At 52.0% G+C, this 6,330-nt stretch overlaps 1 pseudogene across 1 annotated transcript; it reads left to right on the top strand.

Annotated features, from left to right (window-relative positions):
- The first annotated feature begins 1,525 nt into the window (after positions 1-1,525).
- On the top strand, positions 1,526-6,113 carry LOC307053474 (transcription factor-like 5 protein; annotated as a pseudogene). Its single transcript has 4 exons — positions 1,526-2,173; positions 3,277-3,463; positions 3,748-3,910; positions 5,863-6,113. The product of its transcript is annotated as a transcription factor-like 5 protein (transcript).
- Positions 6,114-6,330: the final 217 nt, after the last annotated feature.

Raw genomic sequence — 6,330 nt, 5'->3', positions numbered from 1 at the left:
TTTTTAAATGTAGGTATTTCGATGATCTGAAACTAATTTTTATGTTAGGTGTGAGAAAAAGTGCTCTTTTTTTCCCCCCCACACTTGATACCTTTTCTTGAGTAAGTGGTCCATCATTATCCTACTGGGGACATATTAAGTCGACAAAAAGAAAAGCAAATTTATATATATTTTGTGTTTTTCCTTTTTTTTTTGAAAGTTTTTTGGTTGTGCCACGTGGCATGTGAGATCTTCGTTCCCCTACCAAGGATTGAACCTGCACCCCCTGCAGTGGAAGCACGGAGTCTTAACCACTGGTCCTCCAGGGAAGTGCAGGATGATCTTATATTGTTCAAAGAAAAGAGACTGCAGAAGAAATGAATAGCACTCCATAGATGTCTGAGCTCTGACAGAATGAGCGATTCAGAGCCTGATGGAAGAAAACTGTGCCTAAATCACAGGCCTTTCTTTAAAGCACGTGGTTCCCATACAGAAAACAGCCACTGGTTGAGATGGGGGTAAGGGTGAGAGGTGGGTACAGTCATCATTTTGAGCCTGCAAAACGAATTCTTCTAAAGACCACGTATTCTATGATACCATTTATAGGACGTACCCAGGGTTGGCAAACCCATAGGGACAAAAAGAAGGTTAGTGTTTAGGGAGTGCTAATGGGTATGGGATTCTTTGGGGTGATGAAAATGTTCGAAAACTGGTTGTGGTGATGGCATGTGAACCCACTACCACTGAAGAGCGCACTTTAAAAGGATGAACCCACATGGCACGTGCATTCCAGCTCATCAGTGGCCAGTGTTTGTCCAGTGCATTGATTACACGAGCCCTGCCGGTTGTAGGAGGAACCGTGCACCACGTGTATTGATTTACCTGCCTGAGTTTTCACCTACGTACAGCCTGCCTTGTCACACCTGTATTTGGGGCCGCTGTCTCACCTGTCTACTGTTCGGGCTTACTGCAGGCCTCGTGTCCCGAGAAGGGGGGGACCGCAGGGCACCCCGTGGATACGTGGACTGGTGGTGAAGCGTTACCTAGAGAGGTGTCTCTTGCATGCGCCCTGATACCCGGCCAGGCCCCGGGCGGCCCCGCGGACACTCGACCCAGGTGTGTCTGACCCTCGGACACTGGACTCGGGCGTTTGGCCCCTTGGACATTGGGATCCGGGCGGCCCGGCCCTGCGGACACTCGACCCGGGTGGTCTGGGCCCTCAGGCACTGGACTTGGAAGGCCTGGACCCGCGCGCCGCGTCCCCGCCACCAGAACCCCGCGTCCCCAACATGGGCGCGCAGCTCGGGACGGGGCGCCGCGGCGGGGGCGGGGCGGGCGGTGGGTGTGGCCCGCCTTCGGGGTGGGGCCTCCGGGCGGGGCGGGGTGGGGCCTCCGGGCGGGGCGGGGCGCGGCGGGGTGGGGCCGGGGAGGTTCCGCCTTTGCGGGCGGGCGACGCAGGCCCGCCGCGGCCGTCGGTTTCTGTGTACCCGACCGCCCGGCCTGGCGCAGCAGGCCCGCCCGCGCGCCTCACGCCTTTGGCGCAGGCATGTCGGGCCCCGGGCAGCAGGAGCCGCCGCAGGCGGGCGGGCCGGCGGGCCCCGAGGGCGCGGACGCGGCGCTGGGCGAGGCGGGGCTGAATTTCAGGACCAGCGAGCTGAGCCTTGTGGAGATGACGGAGATCGAGTACATGCAGCTGCAGCACATCCTCTACTCGCACATGGAGGCGGCGGCGGCCGACGGCGAGCTCGAGACGCGCCTCAACTCTTGCTTCCTGGCGGCGGCGGCGTCGGGCGCATCGGCGTGGGGCTTCGCTTCGGCCGTGGACGCGGAGGCGGGGTCGCGCCGCCCGTGTACCCGGTGCTGTGCCGCCTGCGCTGGCCGATGGTGGCTTCGCGTGCGCCAACCAGTTCCTGGGCCACATCGACTTCCAGGAGCTGCGCATGATGCTGCTGAGCGAGGCGGGCGCGCCCCGCGCCGCCGAGAAGACGGCGGGCGCCGACGGGCCGGGCGCCGGCGCACCCCGGCCCAAGGCGCCCGATGGCGCCGGCAAGGAGAACGTGGAGGGCGCGACCGAGGTGCGGGCCAAGTGGGCGGTGCGCGTCCGCCTGGAGGACGGCTTCAACAGCATAGCAGCCGAGCCCCCGCCAGCCCCGCGCGGTGCGGATCCCCCCGAGCCTGGCATGGCGCTCAACAAGTGGGTGCATCCCCCAGGGAGCGGGCCCGGCTGGATCAGGGTGTAGACCAGGGTCCTGTGCAGAGAAGCAGCAGGCTGTGTGCGGGTATAGACCAGGGTCCTTGCAGAGAAGCAGCATCGTGGGTCTGGGTGTAGACCAGGGTCCTCAGCAGAGGCCAGCGGCCTGTATCCGGGTGGAACCAGGGGCCTCTGCAGGGAGGTACTAGCCTGGGTCCGGGTGTAGACCAGGGTCCTGTGCAGAGAAGCACCAGCCTCGGTCTGGATGTAGACCCGGGTTTTCTGCAGAGGACAGGGGCCTCACTGCAGCTTGCATCTTAACAGGGAGCAGACCTCAGTGGGTGTGGAGGCTGAGCTGAAAGTTTGTGTGCTCTGTGCAGGCACAGCAAGCAGATATTAAGTACACAGCCTGCAGCATTACCTTTGCGGTGTGCGCGCTGCGTCTGCATGTGGAAGAGAGATGAGTTGAGGTAAGTGCACACGTGTTCCTGAGGAACAAAGGTTTTGTCCCCAAATCACCCACCTAAATGTCAGGAGAGACCTCTGCTTCCCCCTCTGTTGACTCAGGTTGAGGCTGACCTGATCTTGCACAGATGCATCCCCTGGGAGGACAGGCGTCATGTTGTGAGGCTTTGAGTGTAAAATGCAGCTTCATCCTTCAGCCAGACTGCCAGCCCATAAGTGATCTCGCAGCAACAACTATCGGAGAGGAGTAGCCTGTCTGCTAGGGTGTCTCCTCAGCTTTCCGTCTGTACCCACCCTGTAGTTTTCCCCATTTTGCCCATAGTCGTCAGATTTTGGAGGATGGCCAAAAAAACACAGAGATTGGTGTCAGAAGTGTAATGGGAAGGGAGGTGTAAGTAAAAGATGACACACAGCCACACCTTCCAATGTGAGGAAGAAAGTTTGAACTTGTCCCCTCCAACACTAGCTGATAATTGTTTTGTAGAGATTTCCATGATGGGGGGCATTCATGGTAATAGATTCGAGTTCCTATCCAGAAAATCAAATGTTAGCCATTAGAGTGTGATCGTGATTGTGGTGTTTCAGGAAACTTACCTGCCACATACTCTTCATGTGTTTCTGGGTTTCTTTTGTCTTGGCAGTTTGGTAACTCTTATTCGCCATCCATCCGGATTAATGAGTGTTCCACTTCATCAGCAACAAAACAAATGTAGAACATGAGTGAAAAATAAAACAGCTGCTGCAACTACTGCTCTTCAATTTACATACCCTCTGTTAACTGCAAATAGTTGCTCTACTAGTGGAAATTCTAATCTTTCACAAACACAGGTAGGGAAAATGATTTGCGAAGCTTTGCTCTTTTGTGTTAAGTGGATAACTTGTATTTTAGTTAGGTCCCAAGGATGTTTTTGTCTTTCATTGAGCTCGATAACTTGTTAAAATCGAGAGTATTTATGTGGTTCGGGGATATTTAAAAATCCTTAGTGCACCTAAAGTTCTTCAAGTTCATGTGAATAACTTTGACATTACTTCTATTAAAATGCATTTTATTTGTGCGTAGAGAGGAGATTGTCACCTGTTGATAACGTCCCTGTTGCTTCATTGTTTTCCAGAGTTGTAGTAACTCACGTTCTGTACTTGAAGCTACCAAGCATCAGGATATTGGATTGCCGAGAGCGTTTTCTTTCTGTTATCAGAAGTAAATTGAATCCACTAAACAGACTTTGGGTAGTAGAAACAAAGCTTTGCCTGAGCAGGTTCGGATTAAAGTAGGAGGTAAGCGATAAAACAGAAGCTGGCAGGTGCTTTCTCCTCCTGCCTGATGTCTCTGCCCCCCCTTTTTTTTTGGCCACGGGTGGGGGCGGGGAGAGAGGTGGTTTATAAAGAAATGAAAGGATCTCGGAAGCCTACTTGCATCTTAGGAATCCTTCTGTCCCTCTGCCCAGTCACCTCACTTGGAACATCCTTGCGAATTTTGAACATCACGTTTATACTTGGCCTGGAAACGTTGAGTTTAGGGGCTGCTTTTTCTTTTTTTTTTTTTTTTTTTTTTTGCGGTACGCGGGCCTCTCACTGTTGTGGCCTCTCCCGTTGCGGAGCACAGGCTCCGGATGCGCAGGCTCAGCGGCCATGGCTCACGGGCCCAGCCGCTCCGCGGCATATGGGATCCTCCCAGACCGGGGCACGAACCCGTATCCCCTGCATTGGCAGGCGGACTCTCAACCACTGCGCCACCAGGGAGGCCCTAGGGGCTGCTTTTTCTTAACAGTAACCTCCTTAAACAGAAACATGATAGACTTAGGTACATTTTCGTTACAGCAAATTTAGGGTTTTGTTTTTTTTTTCTCTTATTTCATACTTCATGAGTGAGGCAGGAGTCTGAAATCCGCTCAGAGCTTTAGGGGACCATCTGCAGATGGGCAAAGGATTGAGTTGGGAGCAAGAGGCCATAAGGTGATACAGAAAGTCTTAGAAAGAAAGAAACTTCTGAAGGCAAACTTTGCTTACCCCTGATGTTAACCCTCAATCCGTTTTTCCTGGAAAACATTCTTTTTCGAGTTATCCAACAATAACACACCTCACACTCAGCTTTTCAAGAGCTGATAAAGACAGGGTAGGGATGGAGCTCTCCTTCTTTCTCCCACGCCAGTGATTAATTTTCCATTGTTCTTATGACATTGCTCGTGAAAGTATATGTTAGCATTTGTAAGGTATAAAGGTTAAAATTAAAATAGTCCCTGTACTGACTACTCAGCTGAAGAACCAAAATATTACCAATACTTGTGAATTCCTCTCTATGTGTTTTGCAAAGTTATCACCATTCTGAAATGTGTGTTAAGTGATTCTTTCACCGTAGAGGGTTTGGCTTTGTACGGTACCTCGGGAATGCACATCACCACAGGTACTTCTTAGACGCCTGCTGTACTGTGATAGAAATTTGACATATTTCTGTAGCACAGGTCAAAGCTATGACGTGATGACTCCTTTTGTGGGGGGAATCTCACTTTTAAGGTGAGGGCGTGTTTAATCCTAAACCACTTAGGTTCTGTCCTCTTCTGAGCATTGCAGTTAGAATATCAGTTGTCATCTTAGAATAATTGCATATCAAGAAAATCTTTTGGAGAAACTATTTCTAGGTTTGTTTTTTTTTTCCCCTTCTGAATATCAGAAAAATCAAACAACTTCTTGGTTTTTTTATTCATAGATGACAGTTAAAATGGGTCTTGATTTAAAAGGGGGACTTTTGATTGTATTGCTGTATAAGCTGTATTGATTACATAATACCTGGGGTGGTTTTTTTTTTTGCGGTACGTGGGCCTCTCACTGCTGTGGCCTCTCCCGTTGCGGAACACAGGCTCCGGACGCGCAGGCTCAGTGGCCATGGCTCACGGGCCCAGCCGCTCCGCGGCATGTGGGATCTTCCCGGACCGCGGCATGAACCCGTGTCCCCTGCATCAGCAGGCGGACTCTCAGCCACTGCGCCACCAGGAAAGCCCTCTGGGGTGTTTTAATTTAGTTTATGTTCCGTTGTATAGTTTGAAACCTAGAGCCTTGTGCCGGATGTTTGTATGGAATTTTGGAGTGCTTCTTGTTTGGTTCTGTGTGCTCCTTACCCATTGATGTTTATATCTTGGATCGAAAATACCAAAAAATATATTCAGCATTCACGAGGGTAAGTTTAGAAGAATCAAAAAATTAAAATACCACTTTTTCCTTCTTTTGCAAAGAAGAAGCGCTATGTAAACAAGCAATAAATAAGAGGAGTCGGAGTAGGATCCGTCAGTTGGACACAAACATAGAACGAAGAACCCTTGGAGAGCTCCGGAATGTGGGTGAAGGCTCCACAGCAGCGCAGGGTGCTTGGCCGTCGGTGGAGTCGCCCCAGGCCGCCCTCGGGGAGCAGAGGCAGAGCGGGCCCCCACGGGGCAGGTCCCAGCGGAGGGAGAGGCACAACCGCATGGAAAGAGATAGAAGGTAATGCGTGCTGTCGGTGGTATACAGTTGTCCTAGATGCCAAGCTGGTGAGAGTGAGTGCTGGTAACAGGCACCTTTTTGTAGAAAACAATGGTGTAGGCACTTCTGTGTTCAAGGGAGGGAAAGCTGGCAAGAGTCAATGGTCACCTTGCTTTGCTAGGTGGATGGGGGTAGCCAAGACCACCCCCAGGTTTGATGATTCATTAGGAGGACTCATGGCT

The sequence above is a fragment of the Hyperoodon ampullatus genome (genome assembly GCF_949752795.1).
Source record: "Hyperoodon ampullatus genome assembly, chromosome: 5".
NCBI classification, from domain to species: Eukaryota; Metazoa; Chordata; class Mammalia; order Artiodactyla; family Ziphiidae; genus Hyperoodon; species Hyperoodon ampullatus.
The sequence above is the reverse complement of the archived record's forward strand: the minus strand, read 5'-3'. Positions and strand labels throughout refer to the sequence as shown.